Source organism: Cherax quadricarinatus, chromosome 75 (genome assembly GCF_038502225.1).
Source record: "Cherax quadricarinatus isolate ZL_2023a chromosome 75, ASM3850222v1, whole genome shotgun sequence".
NCBI classification, from domain to species: domain Eukaryota; kingdom Metazoa; phylum Arthropoda; class Malacostraca; order Decapoda; family Parastacidae; genus Cherax; species Cherax quadricarinatus.
This window is the reverse complement of record NC_091366.1, coordinates 8327264-8350408: the sequence shown is the minus strand read 5'-3', so window position 1 is coordinate 8350408 and position 23145 is coordinate 8327264. Positions and strand designations below refer to the sequence as shown.

Below are 23145 nucleotides of genomic sequence, written 5' to 3'. Positions count from 1 at the left end.
AGTACCCACTGAATCACAGCACTACTGGACACAGTAGTAACCACTGAATCACATCACCACTGGACATAGTAGTAACCACTGAATCACAGCACCACTGGACATAGTAGTAACCACTGAATCACAGCACCACTGGACACAGTAGTAACCATTGAATCACAGCACCACTGGACACAGTAGTACCCACTGAATCACAGCACTACTGGACATAGTAGTAACCACTGAATCACAGCACCACTGGACATAGTAGTAACCACTGAATCACAGCACCACTGGACACAGTAGTAACCACTGAATCACAGCACCACTGGACATAGTAGTAACCACTGAATCACAGCATCACTGGACACAGTAGTAACCACTGAATCACAGCACCACTGGACACAGTAGCAACCACTGAATCACAGCACCACTGGACACAGTAGTACCCACTGAATCACAGCACTACTGGAGAATATACTAAAGGTTAATACATGTCTTCGTCCAGCGTTGAACGTTATCACACATACAGAAAGAAAACACACGAAGATAAGACACAATGTGCAAGCGATGGCATTGTTATTCTCTGTGTGGACTGATAAAGTCCCTGTTGAACGAAACATGTTTATACATAAAATACTGTAACCTGTATATTGTGTCTTGTTTATATATTCTCGGTAAACGCCATCACTGGGTATATGCTGAGTGGTTTGAAAAACATGCAAATAAACACTAGGATATATTAGAAAACGTGTGATCATGGTCCTGTGGCCTTGTTTCACACGTTTTCTGATTGATATGTTCTGGTGTTTGCTCACGCGTTTAAACCAATTTGTCGGTATCTGGTACCAAGGTTGATACCATACGTTATACTGAGCGTTTGTTGATTCAGTGCATTACGTGGCACATATATACACCTTGTAAGGGATACGAGCACCTTCAGGTCAGGCTGGAGAAAGGTCACAAGAGAGGTACAACGTGGGGTCATGGAAAAGATCCAGAGGTGAAGTTGAATACGGTATAAAATACCGACAAGTTGATGATTAAGACACATGTGCGACAGTTTTGCCTACACAGTAGGCTTCTTCAGTCACATACAGAGGCAGGAGGTGTAGTAGTGAAATGATGATGCAATTAGTCCCTCAACCTTAGAGAAATAATATCTGAGGGACTGACCACCTCAGATACTATTTCTCCAGGGTTGTTGTACTGATTACATCATCTTCATTTCACTACTACACCTCCTGCCTCTGTACTGGACTGAAGAAGTCACTGGCTGGCGAAACGTTTCCTCAGTAAACATACCCAAATGTTTCACTAGTGTCTCAGTCATAAAGAAAGATAACTCTAGGTCCGTCACCCTCCTCATTTAACTATCAAACAATACCTGCTACCAGTTGTTAGTGCTACTACCAGCTGTTAGTGCTGCTACCAGCTGTTAGTGCTGCTACCAGCTGTTAGTGCTGCTATCAGCTGTTAGTGCTGCTACCAGCTGTTAGTGCTGCTACCAGCTGTTAGTGCTGCTACCAGCTGTTAGTGCTGCTACCAGCTGTTAGTGCTGCTACCAGCTGTTAGTGCTGCTACCAGCTGTTAGTGCTGCTACCAGCTGTTAGTGCTGCTACCAGCTGTTAGTGCTGCTACCAGCTGTTAGTGCTGCTACCAGCTGTTAGTGCTGCTACCAGCTGTTAGTGCTGCTACTATCTGTTAGTGCTGCTACCAGCTGTTAGTGCTGCTACCAGCTGTTAGTGCTGCTACCAGCTGTTAGTGCTGCTACCAGCTGTTAGTGCTGCTACCAACTGTTAGTGCTGTTACCAGCTGTTAGTACTGCTACCAGCTGTTATTGCTGCTACCAGCTGTTAGTGCTGCTACCAGCTGTTACTGCTGCTACCAGCTGTTAGTGCTGCTACCAGCTGTTAGTGCTGCTACCAGCTGTTAGTGCTGCTACCAACTGTTAGTGCTGCTACCAGCTGTTAGTGCTGCTACCAGCTGTTAGTGCTGCTACCAGCTGTTAGTGCTGCTACCAGCTGTTAGTGCTGCTACCAACTGTTACTGCTGCTACCAGCTGTTAGTGCTGCTACCAGCTGTTAGTGCTGCTACCAACTGTTACTGCTGCTACCAGCTGTTAGTGCTGCTACCAGCTGTTAGTGCTGCTACCAGCTGTTAGTGCTGCTACCAACTGTTAATGCTGCTACCAGCTGTTAGTGCTGGTACAATTGTTAGTGCTGCTACCAACTGTTAGTGCTGCTACCAGCTGTTACTGCTGCAACCAGCTGTTACTGCTGCAACCAGCTGTTAGTGCTGGTACAGTTGTTAGTGCTGCTACCAACTGTTAGTGCTGGTACAGTTGTTAGTTCTTCTACCAACTGTTAGTGCTGGTACCAGCTGTTAATGCTGCTACCAGCTGTTAGTGTTAGTCACTTTACCCCTAGCAATACGTAGGTACCTGGGTGTTAGTCACCTTACACCTACTGTCCCTGTTCACCCAGCAGTAAGTAGATACCTGGGTGTTAATCACCTTACACCTACTCTCCCTGTTCACCCAGCAGTAAGTAGGTACCTAGGTGTTAGTGGACTGGTGTGGGTGGCATCCTGGGCGATGCTAGTATACACCAGATAAGAGATAGCATAACACCTCTTAGCCTGTAAAACTGATTTTAAAAATAAAAGGTGTTTCTTTAACATATTCCAGTTGGCAGTTATATGATAGCTTTCTTGCCTGCGTTCCAGGAAATGCAGTTTGAGAGATTTTATTCCTTCTCAGTTGAAATGTAAATTTTAAATATATATCCAGCTGTGCAGAACACAAAGGCACAACTCCGTGACTGATACAATATACAAATAACCCGCACATAGGAGAGAGGAGCTTGTGACGACGTTTCGGTCCCACTTGGACCATTTACAAAGTCACACTGTGACTTTGTAAACAGTAATAATAATGATATATTTAGTTCTATAGGTACATGTACAAGGTATACAGACCATAGCTGACATCAGTGACATACTACTATCTACAGGTACATGTACAAGGTATACAGACCATAGCTGACATCAGTGACATACTGCTATCTACAGGTACATGTACAAGGTATACAGACCATAGCTGACATCAGTGACATACTACTATCTCCAGGTACATGTACAAGGTATACAGACCATAGCTGACATCAGTGACATACTACTATCTACAGGTACATGTACAAGGTATACAGACCATAGCTGACATCAGTGACATACTACTATCTACAGGTACATGTACAAGGTATACAGACCATAGCTGACATCAGTGACATACTGCTATCTACAGGTACATGTACAAGGTATACAGACCATAGCTGACATCAGTGACATACTACTATCTACAGGTACATGTACAAGGTATACAGACCATAGCTGACATCAGTGACAGACTACTATCTACAGGTACATGTACAAGGTATACAGACCATAGCTGACATCAGTGACATACTACTATCTACAGGTACATGTACAAGGTATACAGACCATAGCTGACATCAGTGACATACTACTATCTACAGGTACATGTACAAGGTATACAGACCATAGCTGACATCAGTGACATACTACTATCTACAGGTACATGTACAAGGTATACAGACCATAGCTGACATCAGTGACATACTACTATCTACAGGTACATGTACAAGGTATACAGACCATAGCTGATATCAGTGACATACTACTATCTACAGGTACATGTACAAGGTATACAGACCATAGCTGACATCAGTGACATACTACTATCTACAGGTACATGTACAAGGTATACAGACCATAGCTGACATCAGTGACATACTACTATCTACAGGTACATGTACAAGGTATACAGACCATAGCTGACATCAGTGACATACTACTATCTACAGGTACATGTACAAGGTATACAGACCATAGCTGACATCAGTGACAGACTACTATCTACAGGTACATGTACAAGGTATACAGACCATAGCTGACATCAGTGATATACTACTACAGAAAGCCGCTTGTTATGCTGAACATTTCCCGCAAATTAGGTCAGTTTTGTCCCAGGATGCGACCCACACCAGTCCACTAACACCCAGGTACCTATTTTACTGATGGGTGAACATCGACAACAGATGTAAGGTAACGCGCCCAATGTTTCTGCCCCTTCGAAGGGAATCGAACCCGGACGCTCACTGTGCGAAGCGAGAGCTTTAGCCACCAGGCCACGGGACATCAAAACAATGGTCCAAGTCGGACCGAAACGTCTTCATGAGGTTTCTCCAATATGCGGGTTGTTTGTGTATCCAGATGTGCCTCTCTTAACTTCTTTTGGCGCCTAGTTCCTTGTCCTTTTGTGTAGCCGTATACTCTTGGATTGTCATCTACAGGATGGATATACTTGGAGAGGGTTTCAGGAATGAACGCCCCCGCGGCCCGGTCTGTAACCAGGCCTCGTGCTGGACCAGGGATCTGATCAACCAGGCTGTTACTGCTGGCCGCACGCAAACTGACGTACGAACCACAGCCCGGCTGGTCAGCGCCTTCTTGAAGGCAGCCAGGGGTCTATTGGTAATCTCCCTTATGTATGCTGGGAGGCAGTTGAGCAGTCTTGGGCACCTGACACTTATTGTGTACTCGTGGCGGGAATGTTGCACCTATTGCCGAGTCTTTTGCTTTCATAGGGAGTGATTTTTGTGTGCAAATTTGGGACTAGTCCCTCTAGGATTTTCCAAGTGTATATTATCATGTATCTTTCTCGCCTGCGTTCCAGGGAATGCAAATCAAGGGACTTCAACCGTTAACAGTAATTTGGGTGCTTTATCGTATTTTTGTGTGCCGTGAAAGCTCTCTGTACACTCTCCAGGTCAGCAGTTTCGCCTGCCTTGAAAGGGACAGTTAGTGTACAGCAGTATTCCAGGTTAGAGAGAACAAGCGATTTGAAGAGAATCATCATGGGCTTGGCATCCCTTGTTTTGAAGGTTCTCATTATCCATCCTATCATTTTCCTAGCAGATGTAGTAGATACATTGTTGTGATCTTTGAAAGTTAGATTCTCTGACATTATCACTCCCAGGTCCTTCACATTAGTTTTTTCGATCTGTTGTATAGTTGGAATGTGTTTTATACTCCGGTACAGTTTTAATTTCCTCGAGTTTTCCATATCGGAGTAATTAAAATTTCTCTTCATTGATCTTCATATTTTCTGCAGCCCATTTAAAGATTTGGTTGATGTCCGCCTGGAGTGTTGCAGTGTCTGCAATGGTTGACACTGTCATGCAAATTTGGGTGTCGTCTGTAAAGGAAGACACAGTGCTGTGGGTTACATCTGTCTGTGTCGTCTGTAAAGGAAGACACAGTGCTGTGGGTTACATCTGTCTGTGTCGTCTGTCAAGGAAGACACAGTGCTGTGGGTTACATCTGTCTGTGTCGTCTGTAAAGGAAGACACAGTGCTGTGGGTTACATCTGTCTGTGTCGTCTGTCAAGGAAGACACAGTGCTGTGGGTTACATCTGTCTGTGTCGTCTGTAAAGGAAGACACAGTGCTGTGGGTTACATCTGTCTGTGTCGTCTGTAAAGGAAGACACAGTGCTGTGGGTTACATCTGTCTGTGTCGTCTGTAAAGGAAGACACAGTGCTGTGGGTTACATCTGTCTATGTCAGATACGAGGATAAGAAACAGGATGGGAGCGAGTACTGTGCCTTGTGGAACTAAGCTTTTCACTGTAGCTGCCTCAGACTTACTCTTTTTGTTCTGTTTGTTAGGTAGTTATAGATCCATTTTCCTGTTATTCCTTTGTCATGCATTTTGTGCACTATTACGCCATGGTCACACTTGTCGAAGACTTTCGTAAAGTTTGTGTATACTACATCTGCGTTTTATATGTCATAGTGGTTCAATAGTTGGGACAGGCAGGAGCGACCTGCTCTAAACCCGTGTTGTCCTGGGTTGTATAACTAATGGGTATCTAGGTGATTGGCGATCTTGCTTCTTAGAAGTTAGAACCCTTTCAAAGATTTTTATGATATGGGACGTTAGTGGTATAGGTCTATAATTATTTGCAATTTCTTTACTGCCACCGTTGTGGAGTGGGTTATGTCTGTTGTTTTTAGTGAGTGTGGGATGACCCCTGTGTCCATGCTCCCTCTCGTGTGATGAATGGTTTGAAAAACCAACATTCTACAAGATTGATGGACTGAACACATCGACTCCAGGCTGAGGGACTGATTACCTCAAGCTCCTCCTCTCCTTACGCCTTTCTACTTTGTATTGGACTGATGAAGCCACTGCGTGGCGAAACGTTTCCTGAATAAAGATTCCCATATGTTGCATAAGTGTCTCAATCGTCATGCTCCCTCTCCATAGAATGCTGAAGGCACGTGAAAGGGGCTTCTTGCAGTTCTTGATGAACACGGAGTTCCATGAGTCTGGGCATGGGGCAGAGTGCATGGGCATGTCATATATTGCTTTTTGAAGTCTTGTGGTGTTAGGATAATATCAGAGATTTTTGAATTGGCCAAATTTTGAATCTCGGTCATAAAAAAATAATTTAGATTTTCGACTCTTAGTTCGGTTAATGACTCACATAACACTGAGTCATACTGGGACTTTAATATCTCACTCATTTCTTTGCTGTCGTCTATGCAAGTCCCATCTCGTCTAAGCAGGTGTCCAATACTGAATGTTGTGTTTGCCCTGGATTTGGCATGGAAAAAGAAATACTTTTTTTTTCAATTTCATTTATGGCATTAAGTTCTTCCTGAGTTTCTTGTCTCCTGTAAGATTCCTTAAGCTTAAGTTCGATATTTGTTGTTTCTCTGACCAGTGCCTCCATTCGTATTTCAGATATATTGGACCCTTTCAGTAGCTCTGTGATTCTTCACTTTCGCTTGTATAGAGACCGTCTCTTTCTTTCTAGTTTACATCTTCTCTTTATTTTTCTTAAAGGAATGTACCTTGAGTATGCCTCAAGTACCACAGAGCTAATTCTTTCTAGGCAGAGGTTCGGATCCAAGTTGTTTAGGAAATCTTCCCAGCTTGTTTAATTTAGGACATGATTGACATGATCCCAGTGTATATTTTCGTTATTGAAGTTGAATTTAGTGAAGACCCCCTCATAACCGATCACATGTTGCTGGTCAAGAGCCCTGCCCATACATGTCTGTACTTAAAGAATAAAGATTTTATTTTTCTTGCAAAGGTTACAATGTGTAATTACAATTTTGGTTTGTAATTACAATTTTGGTTTATTAAATACAAAGAAAGCCACCATCATGTTGTGATCTGAGTACATGTATATTGTCTTTGGGGTGAATTCTAAACTAGCTGCTTCTGTGGCTAAGTATAAATCTAATCTATTTAACTATGTGACTAAATGTAGTTAATTTTTTCTGTATATTCTACAGAGAAGTATCGTATAGAGTATCATCTCTACCTTGGCATCTCTTGAAGAATAAGACGCTTGTGCAACATTTGGGAATCTTTATTGTGGAAACGTGTCGGCTTCTTCAGTCCGATACAGATAGTAACGGTGGAAGATGAGGAGGAGTTTGAGGTAATCAGTCCCTCAGCCTGGAGTCGATGTGTTCAGTCCATCAGTCTTGGAGTTATGAGGTGGTTAGTCAGACTGACCACCTCATGTCTCTAAGGTTGATGGACTGATTACATCTTCATTTCACTACTACACCTGCTGCCTCTGTATTTGAATGAAGAAGCCTACTGTGTAGGCGAAACGTTTCAACAGTAAAGATACCCACTTGTTGCATATGTGTTGTGGTATGCAAAGAGTATGTTACAATTTATTCGGAGTATGTCACACTCCCATATAGGCTGCCTCCCAACCAGCGAACCAGGTACTAAGGGTTTAACTATCAGTAGGGAACCAGTCGTTAAATCAGTACCTTGGTTCATTGGCCAATCACAGGCAAGCCCACCAAAACTGATGCAACGTGGTTCACTTGTGGTAAGCATTGGCAGACTTGCCTACCTGCTGGTTGAGTACGGTGCACTCTCTCTGGCTTCTGCTTTGCCATCTGTCACCGTGGTGTACACTTACTATTCCATCTGTACATAGTGTCCATTACTGCTGAGTTTTGTTTACTGAATTTCCCATTACGACCAGGTCTCATAGGCCATTCTTACTTGTGTTCGTAATATGTCTTAATTATCAACTAGGTTCCTTACATTCCAGTGTCACTTTATGTAGTGGTCTGAGTATCTTTTGTGCTGTTCCAGTTTATATTTCTAAAGATTTCTTATAGCCGCGTAGCTGAGTTTAATGCTCGATGGAGATCAAGGTTTTTTCTCTAGTTTACTGAAACATTTGATCAAGGTTCTAGGACCGGAAGTTTTTCTAATAAATATTTTCCTATTGTTTGCTTACGTGCCTTTGTAAACCGACTTGTTGGTATCTGTTACCAAGGTTTATATAAAACTTGGTTTGTTCATGTATGGTATACAATACCGACAAGATGAAGAATTAGACACTTGTGCAACATCTGGGTATCTTTATTGTAGACGTTTCGCCCTCCAGTGGCTTTATTAATACAAATTCCAGGACATAATCGGAAGACTGTAGAACTATGTACAAAAGACCGGTCTAAGACCGAGGGACTGAGTGCCTTAACTTTTGTATACAGTTCTAATGTCTTCTAATTATGTCCTTGAATTTGTATTGATAAAGCCACTGGAGGGCGAAACATCTACAACAAAGATACCCAGATGTTGCACATGTGTCTAATTTTCTACACTGTTTACCTGAGTACAGAAATTTGCCGACACCTCGACGTATATCACCGAAATGCCTAGGTATGTTAGTGACTGTCTTTGTCTTTAATATTCTGTAATATGTAAACCACACCGTCACCGTGACGGCTTGATAAAGCAGTCACGGTGACGGCTTGATCAAGCCGTGATGCAGTAAGGTTAGTAATCATCTTACTTTTTTTGTACTCTCTCAGACATTACAATAGCATCTGTTGTCACGGATATTTCGTCATTTTTTGGGTTGCTTATCTGTAAATTTTGTGGAGTGGGTCTGACCGAGGTTTTGAAGGATTGTTGACTGTCACCGTTTTCTAGACTCCTTCTCCCGATGGTAAAAACCAGTCATGACGATGACTGGTATATTGCTAGCAGTCAAGGTGGGTTATGTGGATAAAGACACCTACGTATTCTTTAGTGCATTTATTAAAGGAAACGTTTTGCCACGAGTGGCGAAACGTTTCCTGTAATCAATGTCCTGAATTGTACATGAGCGCCTTTTTCCATTTTTCAAGGTTATTTATATCAGAAAGATTGACACACTTTGGTGTTATATTCAGGAAAAATTAATGAAAGATGTCATATATATATATATATATATATATATATATATATATATATATATATATATATATATATATATATATATATATATATATATATATATATATATATATGGCACACTAGCAGGTACAAAGGAATCGCTTTTGGATGCTCTTACACAGGTGATGACACGGGGTCAGGAAATGGGTCTCATCCTGAATCCATCCAAATGTGAAATCATCTCAGTCAGTCAACAAGTGATAAATGCGTACGAATGGTATATAATACCGACAAGATGAGAGTAAGACACATGTGCAACATCTGGGTATCTTTATTGTAGACGTTTCGCCATCCAGTGGCTTTATCAATACAAATTCCAGGACATAACTTGAAGACAGTAGAACTATGTACAGAAGATGAGGTAATCAGTCCCTCAACCTAGGAGTAGGTGCGAACAGCACCATAGTCGTGGAGATTCTGAAGCAGAAGAAAGAATCCTGGCGCTTATATAGTAACGTCAGGTGAAGCAGACGAGGGCAAATTCACTGGTGGGCGGGATTCCCCAGTGGAAGTAGGTCCTTCCCAAAGAGATGGGTTAGTTGTAGTAGTAGTAGTTGTCGTAGTTGTGAAGGTTATGTACATGTCCTCAGAATTAAGATTCCATGATGTTGCAGTGTCTGACAAGTTGTGTACGAATGGTATATAATACCGACAAGATGAGAGTAAGACACATGTGCAACATCTGGGTATCTTTATTGTAGACGTTTCGCCATCCAGTGGCTTTGCAGACACTGCAACATCATGGAATCTTAATTCTGAGGACATGTACATAACCTTCACAACTACGACAACTACTACTACTACAACTAACCCATCTCTTTGGGAAGGACCTACTTCCACTGGGGAATCCCGCCCACCAGTGAATTTGCCCTCGTCTGCTTCACCTGACGTTACTATATAAGCGCCAGGATTCTTTCTTCTGCTTCAGAATCTCCACGACTATGGTGCTGTTCGCACCTACTCCTAGGTTGAGGGACTGATTACCTCATCTTCTGTACATAGTTCTACTGTCTTCAAGTTATGTCCTGGAATTTGTATTGATAAAGCCACTGGATGGCGAAACGTCTACAATAAAGATACCCAGATGTTGCACATGTGTCTTACTCTCATCAAGTGATAAATGCAGTGAGATCAAAACTACCAGGAGCAGCAGTCATTGCCCCCACAAATAGCGTCTTGTTTGGAGCACCTCTGGGAAGCGATGCCATTGACACAATTCTCAGGAAGAAACTGGAAGAGTTGAGGAGAATGGAACAACAAATAGGCAATCTTGATACCCACGTTGCCTTGCACCTTCTCACAAAGTGCTAAGTCTTCCCAGGTTAACATATTTTCTAAGCTGTGCACATTCATATGGTAAGCGTATACCACACGAATATGACAGTATCCTGAGGCAGATTTACGAAAGTACTTAACCTAACTCTAGAAGATGGGCAGTGGAACCACGCTACATTTCAGTCAGACTAGGAGGTTTTGGTGTTCGCAAGTCATTACAGATTGCGCTACCTGCTTTCCTGTCCTCATGCGTTGCAGCCAGAGGGCTTGTAGTAGCAATTCTCCCTGGACATCTTAGGGACAAGATTGGAGTCCAGGACCAAAAGTTCATTGACGGAGCCATGATCTGGGATAATATAACGGGCTCTGAAACCAGACCTGCTCCTCCCAACAACTACAGTCACACTGGGATGGTCCAATAGTGGATAATATAGCCTTAACAATATTTCAAAGTGTGTCAGGAAAGGATAGAGCCCGCCTCTTGGCAGTGAGAGCTCCTCATGCAGGATACTTTCTGTTGGCTGTTCCCAACTCCAGCCTTGGAACATGCCTCGACCCACAGACCATCCGCATTAGTGTTGTCCTTCGACTTGCCGCCCCTATTCTCGCCGAACACAGGTGTATTTGTGGCAGTGAAGCAGCAGACCGATTCGGGTACCACGGTCTTGTGTGCCGTAAATCCGAGGGAAAGATTGCAAGACATGAGGAGGTTAATAACATTATCAAGAGGAGCCTCACAACAGCTGGATGCCCAGCAGTAAGGGAGCCACCCCAACTATGCAGATCTGATGGCAGCAAAAGCGTCCAGATGGTATCACCCTTCAAGCCTCGACAGACGGCAAGCAGGTGGTGTGGGACTACACATGTGCATCTGCTTTGGCTGATACCTATCTCCAATACACCAGGGAGGAAGGAGGGGCAGCCGCCAGCTTCAGGGAGTCCCAAAAGTCTAGAAAATACGGAAAACTTGCCCATCATTATATGTTTGTTTCAATAGGCTCGGAAACCCTTGGCTCATGGGGAAAGAGTGCATCTAAGTTCCTTAAGGAGCTGGGCAAAAGACTCATCAGGGTAACTAGGGATCCCAAGGCAGCTAGTTTTCTGTTCCAGCAACTCAGCGCTGCTGTTCAGAGGGGTATATGCCTGCTGTATTTTGGGCACACACCCCAGCTCTCAGGAGCTGGATGAGCTTTTCGCCTCATAATCAGTGACAAACACGTAACAATATATACCAGACATGTATCTCTCACACCTTATGTACTGTATATGCCATCTATATATATATATATATATATATATATATATATATATATATATATATATATATATATATATGATGCAATGTTGCAGACAAGATCTTTGGAGGTGAACTCTTCTCCAGGCTGAGGGACTGACCACCTCAAATACTCTTTCTCCATCGTTGATGGACTGGTAACATTATCTTCACTACCACAACTGTTACCTCTGTATTTGACTGACGAAGTCTACTGTGTAGGTGAAACGTTTCAACGATGAAGATACCCAACTGTTGCATATGTGAGGAATCATCACCTGGTGGGTATTTTAAGGCATTTATCAACATGTTCTTGTAATGAGTCGCTAAACCCTCATGCTGTGTCCTCATTATTATCCTCCCTTATTTTCCTTCCTCAACCACCTTTATTCTGAGAGGTTTTTGTCTTGGATTTTGAGTGTCCCGGAAAGAAGTCGCAGGAAAATAAGTCACAGTTTTGGCTAGGGAAAAGTCGCAGGAAAATAAGTCACAGTTTTGGCTAGGGAAAAGTCGCAGGAAAATAAGTCACAGTTTTGGCTAGGGAAAAGTCGCAGGAAAATAAGTCACAGTTTTGGCTAGGGAAAAGTCGCAGGAAAATAAGTCACAGTTTTGGCTAGGGAAAAGTCGCAGGAAAATAAGTCACAGTTTTGGCTAGGGAAAAGTCGCAGGAAAATAAGTCACAGTTTTGGCTAGGGAAAAGTCGCAGGAAAATAAGTCACAGTTTTGGCTAGGGAAAAGTCGCAGGAAAATAAGTTGCTTTTTTTTTTTTACTTCTGTGACCTTTGTTACTTTTTTTCCTGTGACATGTTTACTTTTTTCCCTGTGACATGTTTACTTTTTTCCCTGTGACATGTTTACTTTTTTCCCTGTGACATGTTTACTTTTTTCCCTGTGACATGTTTACTTTTTTCCCTGTGACATGTTTACTTTTTTCCCTGTGACATGTTTCTACTTTTTCCCCTGTGACATGTTTCTACTTTTTTCCCTGTGACATCTTTCTACTTTTTTCCTGGATCCGGATTTTGGACGAAGATAAAAGTTCTGGCGGATTACTTTCAGTTTTTCTTTCACTTTTTACTCTAATTCTCTTCTGGACTTTTTGTCTTCTCTTCAAATTTGGCTTCAATTCTTCTTACATCCATGAAAAATGTCTGGGTCTTTTAAAAGGTCTGAACCATTTTCTGACATTATTTTTAGTTAAAAATCGTGAATTATAGGTCTTTTAATCGTAAACTCCTGCAATAATTGTATTTTATGAGCTAAATCATATTATTTTTGTGTTATTCTCAGCTCGAGCGCTAGAGCACTCACCTCACACACTGAGGTCCGGGGATCGATCCCCGGTATGGTTAACAAGATTATGACGTGTTTCCATAAGACACCTGCTGTCCATGTTCACCTAGCAGTAAAATAGGTACCTGGGTGTTAGTGGACTGGTGTGGGTCGCATCCTGGGACAAAACTGACCTAATTTGCGGGAAATGCTCAGCATAACAAGCGGCTTTCTAAATGTCATTAATATCAGCAATGGTCTGTATAAGTTGTACATGTGGAAATAAAGATTATTAATATCAAGGATTTTTTTCAGTCTTGTTGATATCTTTATTTGTTACCTTAAGGGTCACCTGTCAGTGTTGATAGATTGTTTGCGACTGTGCGTTTTATCTATCAGCAAGTTGACAGCTGAAAGGCCACAAGTCTAAGTAATGCCACAATAAAATGTGTCGGTACTTCTACCAACATTATTACCAACAAGATGATTAAGATTCACGTGCAGCAGCTGGGTATCTTTATTATTGAAACGTTTCGCCTACACAGTAGACTTCTTTAGTCAAATATAGAGGCAACAGGTGTAGTAAAATAAATTACGTCATCGTCATATCACTACTACACCTGTTGCCTCTGTATCTGTCTTAATCGTTAACCACCAGAGACTGTCTTAGCTATATCAGTGGTTGTTCCTTTGCACAAAGGAACAATACCGTGACTGGAACAACACACACATAACCCGCACGTAAGTGAGAGGAACTTTTGGCGACGTTCCGGTCCCACTCGCACTACTTACAAGTCACAAGTCACAGTGACTTGAAGAATTAGACACGTGTGCAGCATCTGGGTGTCTTTACTGTAGACGTTTCGCTAGACAAATTCAAGGACATAATTGAGAGCAGAAGAATTATGTACAAAAAAATGAAATAATCCGTCCTTAGTATGATGGACTGACTGATTATTCATGTTTTGTATATGTAGATCTGTCACCTGTTTACTGTATATTATATATATATATATATATATATATATATATATATATATATATATATATATATATATATATATATATATATATATATATGTCGTGCCGAATATGTAAAACTGGTCAATTAGCAAAAACTCATTTAAAATTAAGTCCTTTCTAAAATTTTCTCTTATACGTTTAAAGATATTTTTTTTCATTAATGTTAATGTAAAAATTTTTTATTTTGCACCAAAAGAAACTTAGAAAACTTACCTAACCTTATTATAACAAGAACAATTTATTTTAGCCTAACCCAACTAAATATATTTTAGATTTGTTTACAATAATTTAATACTAAACAAACACAGTGAAATATATTTTTTTCGTTATGTTCAGAATGATTTTGGCGAAATTATTGCATACACACACACACACACACACACACACACACACACACACACACACACACACACACACACACACACACACACACACACACACACACACATATATATATATATATATATATATATATATATATATATATATATATATATATATATATATATATATTTTTTTTTTATATATACACCGGCCGATTCCCACCAAGGCAGGGTGGCCCGAAAAAGAAAAACTTTATATTATATATCACTTTCAGTTTTTAAACTGCTATGGGAGACTATAATATTCACCTGTTGCGTGTGGGTGACTAGAACATCCACCTGTGGGGGGTGTGGGTGACTAGAACATCCACCTGTGAAGGTGTGGGTGACTAGAACATCCACCTGTGGGGGGTGTGGGTGACTAGAACATCCACCTGTGGGGGTGTGGGTGACTAGAACATCTACCTGTGAGGGTGTGGGTGACTGGAACATCCACCTGTGGGGGTGTGGGTGACTAGAACATCCACCTGTGAGGGTGTGGGTGACTAGAACATCCACTTGTGAAGGTGTGAGTGACTGGAACATCCACCTATGAGGGTGTGGGTGTCTACAAGTGCCAGTTGTGTGGGTGACTACAAGAGCCAGTTGTGTGGGTGTCCACAAGTGCCAGTTGTGTGGGTGTCTACAAGTGCCAGTTGTGTGGGTGACTACAAGAGCCAGTTGTGTGGGTGTCCACAAGTGCCAGTTGTGTGGGTGTCCACAAGTGCCAGTTGTGTGGGTGTCCACAAGTGCCAGTTGTGTGGGTGTCCACAAGTGCCAGTTGTGTGGGTGTCCACAAGTGCCAGTTGTGTGGGTGTCCACAAGTGCCAGTTGTGTGGGTGACTACAAGAGCCAGTTGTGTGGGTGTCTACAAGTGCCAGTTGTGTGGGTGTCTACAAGTGCCAGTTGTGTGGGTGACTACAAGAGCCAGTTGTGTGGGCGTCCACAAGTGCCAGTTGGGTGGGTGTCTACAAGTGCCAGTTGTGTGGGTGACTACAAGAGCCAGTTGTGTGGGTGACTACAAAAGCCAGTTGTGTGAGTGACTACAAGAGCCAGTTGTGTGGGTGACTACAAGTGCCAGTTGTGTGGGTGACTACAAGTGCCAGTTGTGTGGGTGACTACAAGTGCCAGTTGTGTGGGTGACTACAAGTGCCAGTTGTGTGGGTGTCTACAAGTGCCAGTTGTGTGGGTGTCTACAAGTGCCAGTTGTGTGGGTGTCCACAAGTGTCAGTTGTGTGGGTGGCTACAAGAGCCAGTTGTGTGGGTGACTACAAGTGCCAGTTGTGTGGGTGTCTACAAGTGCCAGTTGTGTGGGTGTCCACAAGTGCCAGTTGTGTGGGTGACTACAAGAGCCAGTTGTGTGGTTGCCCACAAGTGCCAGTTGTGTGGGTGTCTACAAGTGCCAGTTGTGTGGGTGACTACAAGAGCCAGTTGTGTGGGCGTCCACAAGTGCCAGTTGGGTGGGTGTTTACAAGTGCCAGTTGTGTGGGTGACTACAAGAGCCAGTTGTGTGGGTGTCCACAAGTGCCAGTTGTGTGGGTGTCTACAAGTGCCAGTTGTGTGGGTGACTACAAGAGCCAGTTGTGTGGGTGTCCACAAGTGCCAGTTGTGTGGGTGTCTACAAGTCCCAGTTGTGTGGGTGACTACAAGAGCCAGTTGTGTGGGTGACTACAAGAGTCAGTTGTGTGGGTGTCCACAAGTGCCAGTTTTGTGGGTGTCTACAAGTGCCAGTTGTGTGGGTGACTACAAGAGCCAGTTGTGTGGGTGTCCACAAGTGCCAGTAGTGTGGGTGTCTACAAGTGCCAGTTGTGTGGGTGACTACGAGAGCCAGTTGTGTGGGTGACTAGAACACCCAGTTGTGTGGGTGGCTTCTGGAGTCAGTTGTGTGGGTGACTAGAACACCCAATTGTGTGGGTGACTTACCTGTGTGAGAGGTGTAGTGATGGGTGAGTGTAGTGCTGCAGGAGGCGTCACGTCAGCTAAAGTGAGGCTGAGATCTCTCCTCTCCCATCTTATATACTTCCTTACCCGCCCACACCCTGCCTTCCCGCCCGATCACCCGCACGCCCGCCCGCCCGTCCACCTGCTCTCCCGCCTGCCCACACCCTGATTCCCCCGCCCACCCACCCACACCCTCACCCATCACATTAACGCAGTATAGGTTACGCAAATCAGACACTACTCCTGTCGTCTGATCTGCGTAACCTTTCACCGTAACTGGTCTGCGTTTTTGGTCTAACCGGTCTCGTCACAGTATACGCACCCGCGATTTCGCTAACTTTGAGTCGTATTATAGTCCAATTCCATCGTGTCAGTGATAATAATAATAATAATAATAATAATAATAATAATAATAATAATAATAATATTTATTTTTACAAGTACGTTATACAACTTAACATAAAAATTTAGGCACACTGCAGCAGGCCTATGCCATCCAGGTAGCCCATACTAGGCACGTTCTTCTCAAACCCAAACCCACTTAAGAAAAATGTTTGCGCAACCCATTATCAATGTTACCCAGACAATTAGCTTTAATAACCCTATTAACTCAATTGCAAATCTCACAAGATATTGACTCAAGGCTGAGGGACTGATTACCTCAAACGCCTCCTCTTAGTCCACCTTTTTCTGCACTGGACTGAAGAAGCCACTGTGTGGCGAAACGTTTCCAGAATAGAGATACCAAAATGCTGCACAAGTGTCTCACTTATCCATTTAACCCCCCCCCCGTCTCACTTATGTATTTATCTAATCTGGTATAAATTTTGGCAATAGATACCGACAAGTTAGTTTTTAGGACATATTAGAAAGCGTTTCGGTCCCAGGTCCCAGGGCCGAAACGTTTTCTAATATGCCCTAGTGATTACTTACGTTTCTGTCTAAACCCTTTATCTAACCTAAATTTGAAGCTACCCAAGGTTTTAGCTTCAATTACCCTACTAGGTTGACGGTTCCACACATCAACTAACCTATTTCCAAACCAATACTTTCCCATATCCTTTCTAAATCTAAATTTATCCAATTTGAATCCATTATTTCGAGTTCTTGGAGGAATATCCTCAGTATCGTATTTATATATCCCTTGTTTATCCCTGTCTTCCACTTACACACTTCATTCACGTCTTTCCCTCATTCTGCGTCTTATAAGATGATGTAACTTAAGATATTTTAATCTTTCTTGGTAAGGAAGATTTCTTACTTAATGGAGTAACTTTATGATTCTTTGATTTTGTCTAACGAATTAATATCCATTTTGTAATGCGGATATATATTTGTTTGAATTAATATCCATTTTGTAATACGGATATAAATTCGTTAGAATTAATATCCATTTTGTAATACGGATATAAATTCGTTAGAATTAATATCCATTTTGTAATACGGATATAAATTCGTTAGAATTAATATCCATTTTGTAATAGGGATATAAATTCGTTAGAATTAATATCCATTTTGTAATACGGATATAAATTCGTTAGAATTAATATCCATTTTGTAATACGGATATAAATTCGTTAGAATTAATATCCATTTTGTAATACGGATATAAATTCGTTAGAATTAATATCCATTTTGTAATACGGATATAAATTCGTTAGAATTAATATCCATTTTGTAATACGGATATAAATTCGTTAGAATTAATATCCATTTTGTAATACGGATATAAATTTGTTAGAATTAATATCCATTTTGTAATACGGATATAAATTCGTTAGAATTAATATCCGTTTTGTAATACGGATATAAATTCGTTAGAATTAATGTCCATTTTGTAATACGGATATAAATTCGTTAGAATTAATATCCATTTTGTAATACGGATATAAATTCGTTAGAATTAATATCCATTTTGTAATACGGATATAAATTCGTTAGAATTAATATCCATTTTGTAATACGGATATAAATTCGGTAGAATTAATATCCATTTTGTAATACGGATATAAATTCGTTAGAATTAATATCCATTTTGTAATACGGATGTAAATTCGGTAGAATTAATATCCATTTTGTAATACGGATATAAATTCGTTAGAATTAATATCCATTTTGTAATACGGATATAAATTCGTTAGAATTAATATCCATTTTGTAATACGGATATAAATTCGTTAGAATTAATATCCATTTTGTAATACGGATATAAATTCGTTAGAATTAATATCCATTTTGTAATACGGATATAAATTCGTTAGAATTAATATCCATTTTGTAATACGGATATAAATTCGTTAGAATTAATATCCATTTTGTAATACGGATATAAATTTGTTAGAATTAATATCCATTTTGTAATACGGATATAAATTTGTTAGAATTAATATCCATTTTGTAATACGGATATAAATTCGTTAGAATTAATATCCATTTTGTAATACGGATATAAATTCGTTAGAATTAATATCCATTTTGTAATACGGATATAAATTCGGTAGAATTAATATCCATTTTGTAATACGGATATAAATTCGTTAGAATTAATATCCATTTTGTAATACGGATGTAAATTCGGTAGAATTAATATCCATTTTGTAATACGGATATAAATTCGTTAGAATTAATATCCATTTTGTAATACGGATATAAATTCGTTAGAATTAATATCCATTTTGTAATACGGATATAAATTCGTTAGAATTAATATCCATTTTGTAATACGGATATAAATTCGTTAGAATTAATATCCATTTTGTAATACGGATATAAATTTGTTTGAATTAATATCCATTTTGTAATACGGATATAAATTCGTTAGAATTAATATCCATTTTGTAATACGGATATAAATTCGTTAGAATTAATATCCATTTTGTAATACGGATATAAATTTGTTAGAATTAATATCCATTTTGTAATACGGATATAAATTCGTTAGAATTAATATCCATTTTGTAATACGGATATAAATTCGTTAGAATTAATATCCATTTTGTAATACGGATATAAATTCGTTAGAATTAATATCCATTTTGTAATACGGATATAAATTCGTTAGAATTAATATTCATTATATTCCTTACGTAGAAATATTGAAATCTCTTAAATTACATTGTCGTCATATCTCTACTGGTAACTTTTCTGTACCAGACTGAAGAAGACTGCTGTGTAGGCGGAACGTTTGGGAATAAAGATACCTGACTTTTGCACATGTGTCTTACCAACCTGTAGGTGTTGTGTACCATTTTAATATTGCTGCTAGGTGAGCAAGGACAGGTGTAAGGTGACTAACATCGAGGTACCTACTTGCTGCTAGGTGAGCAGGGACAGGTGTAAGGTGACTAACATCGAGGTACCTACTTGCTGCTAGGTGAGAAGGGACAGGTGTAAGGTGACTAACATCGAGGTAACTACTTGCTGCTAGGTGAGCATGGACAGGTGTAAGGTGACTAACATCGAGGTACCTACTTGCTGCTAGGTGAGAAGGGACAGGCGTAAGGTGACTAACATCGAGGTACCTACTTGCTGCTAGGTGAGAAGGGACAGGTGTAAGGTGACTAACATCGAGGTAACTACTTGCTGCTAGGTGAGCAGGGACAGGTGTAAGGTGACTAACACCGAGGTGCCTACTTGCTGCTAGGTGAGCAGGGACAGAAGGTGTAAGGTGACTAACACCGAGGTACCTATTTGCTGATAAGTGAACAGGGACAACAGATGTCTTAAGGAAACACACCCAAATGTTTCCACCCGTACAGGGGATCGAACCACGTACCTCAATGTGTGAACATAGTGCGCTACCAACCGAGCTACGGGGCACCCAGCTAGTACACCTACCCTATTTGGGTACTAAGGTGTACTAGTAGTGACCAGGTGACATATAGCTTTAATGACCCTCGGGTAATAGGCTCCATATTAGACAAGTTTAGATTTAGAATGTATATAAGGACTTAAGAATGGAAGAACACTGCAGATGACCTACTGGCCCATACAAGGCAGGAAAGTACTGTTAGGTAAATGGACACAAGTGCAAGTAATGTGTCCTTTTATTGTGGCAACGTTTCGCCCTTCAAGAGCTTTGTCAAGCCGGCATGGTAACGGCCTGACAAAGCCGTTAACGTGACGGCTTTGTCGGGCCGTTAGGTTAGGTAAGGAGAGGTTGGGTTAGGTTCAGTTAGGTTATGTAATGTTGAGATAAGTAAGGTTTGGTTAAGTTAGGTTAGGTAAGGTTAGACTAGGTTAGGTTAGGCTAGGTTAAGTTAGGTTAGGTTAGGCTAGGCTAGGTTAGCCTAGGTTAGGTTAGGCTAGGTTAGGTTAGGTTAGGCTAGGCTAGGTTAGCCTAGGTTAGGTTAGGCTAGGTTATGTAAGGTTGGGATAGGTAATGTTTGGTTAAGTTAGGTTAGGTTAGGTTAGATGGTTCGGGTTAGGTAAGACTGGTCAGGAAACAGGACAAGTATTTCCTGACGCGGGTTTTAGTCATATGATAACCCGCAACTGGAGCTTTTAGTCATCTGACCGAGGCCTTCTACTGGCTTACCCCTCCACCCCTTTGAAAAAATATGGTTATGATTATAACCATTGCATTACGGCGATGTGGAGACACCAAAACAACGTGAAAATTAGACATGACTCAAGAAATCGTAATGACACGATTGCAAATAAACCATACCCCGGCCGGGATTGAACCCGCGGTCATAGTCTCAAAACTCCAGCCCGTCGCGTTAGCCACTAGACCAGCTAGCCCCAATAAGATTCATCCAACTAGGTATATTTCTACACCATAGGAAAGTTAGCACAGGCACCTCTGTGACCACAAATGCAAGTTTTTACAGACGAATCTCCATTACGATTTCTTGAGTCATGTTGACGGCAGTGAAGGGACTTGAGCTGGAGTTCGTCACGGCCACGCTAGCTGGAGACTCGTCTGTAAAAACTTGCATTTGTGGTCACAGAGGTGCCTGTGCTAACCTTCCTATGGTGTAGAAATATACCTAGTTGGATGAATCTTATTGTGGCTAGCTGGTCTAGTGGCTAACGCGACGGGCTGGAGTTTTGAGACTCTATGACCGCGGGTTCAATCCCGGCCGGGGGTATGGTTTAAAATTAGACACATATACAACATCTGGGTATCTTTAATGTAGACGTTTTACCATCCAGTGGTTTCATCAGTACAAATTCTAGGACATAATCTGAAGACAGTAGAGCTATACAAAAGATGAGGTAATGTGTCCCTCAGCCATGGAGTTGGTGTGAAGAATCTTCACGACTACGGTGAAGGTGGTGTTGTTGTGGTGACGGGAGCCGTCGACTTCACTACGCTGCTGCAGCTGCTGCTTAAGAACGACTTTGTTTTCAACACCTCTGATGAGGTCCTGTGCGAGGTAAAGTCATACTCAGTAGTGGTGGAAGCGAGCAGAATGTCGGACACATAGGTGGTCCACCGTGAAACTGAGCAAGAAAGACTCAGTCTTGAGGATCAGTGAGTCGTGGCAAGACCCAACAGGCTCTGTAATTATAGTTCTGAGATCCTAACCACCTATTATCACCTAAGTCGCCTAAACACTTGTATAAAAGTGACCAGGTAATGGCGAGGTGGAGACAACAAAAACAGTGCCAAGGTAGGCCTTAGGCTGAGAGAATAACGTCCTCTCATTGTCAGACGCTAAACCATGTTCCAGATCAGTGTTCCAGATCAGTGTTCCAGATCAGTGTTCCAGATCAGTGTTCCAGATCAATGCTCCAGATCAATGTTCCAGATCAATGTTCCAGATCAATGTTCCAGATCAATATTCCAGATCAATGTTCCAGATCAGTGTTCCAGATCAATATTCCAGATCAATATTCCAGATCAATGTTCCAGATCAATATTCCAGATCAATGTTCCACATCAATGTTCCAGATCAGTGTTCCAGATCAATGTTCCAGATCATTGTTCCAGATCAATGCTCCAGATCAGTGTTCCAGATCAGTGTTCCAGATCAGTGTTCCAGATCAATGTTCCAGATCAATGTTCCAGATCAATGTTTCAGATCAGTGTTCCAGATCAACGTTCCAGATCAATGTTCCAAATCAATGTTCCAGATCAATGTTCCAGATCAAAGTTCCAGATTAATATTCCAGATCAATATTCCAGATCAGTGTTCCAGATCAATATTCCAGATCAATGTTCCAGATCAATATTCCAGATCAATGTTCCAGATCAAAGTTCCAGATCAATATTCCAGATCAATGTTCCAGATCAGTGTTCCAGATCAATGTTCGAGATCAATATTCCAGATCAATGTTCCAGATCAATGTTCCAGATCAATGTTCCAGATCAATGTTCCAGATCAATGTTCCAGATCAAAGTTCCAGATCAATGTTCCAGATCAAAGTTCCAGATCAATGTTCCAGATCAATGTTCCAGATCAATGTTCCAGATCAATGTTCCAGATCAATGTTCCAGATCAAAGTTCCAGATCAATATTCCAGATCAATGTTCCAGATCAATGTTCCAGATCAATGTTCCAGATCAATGTTCCAGATCAGTGTTCCAGATCAAAGTTCCAGATCAATATTCCAGATCAATGTTCCAGATCAATGTTCCAGATCAGTGTTCCAGATCAATATTCCAGATCAATGTTCCAGATCAAAGTTCCAGATCAATGTTCCAGATCAATGTTCCAGATCAATAT

General features: G+C 41.3%; 1 protein-coding gene across 1 annotated transcript in view; it reads right to left on the bottom strand.

The window, feature by feature from the left end:
* Crz (Corazonin) overlaps window positions 1-16520 on the bottom strand; it is a 48383-nt gene extending 31863 nt beyond the window's left edge. The window contains exon 1 of the mRNA XM_070100832.1: window positions 16454-16520. The gene's annotated coding sequence lies outside the window, so the exon portion shown is untranslated. The remainder of the gene's footprint in view (window positions 1-16453) is intronic.
* Between the last annotated feature and the right edge of the window lie 6625 nt (window positions 16521-23145).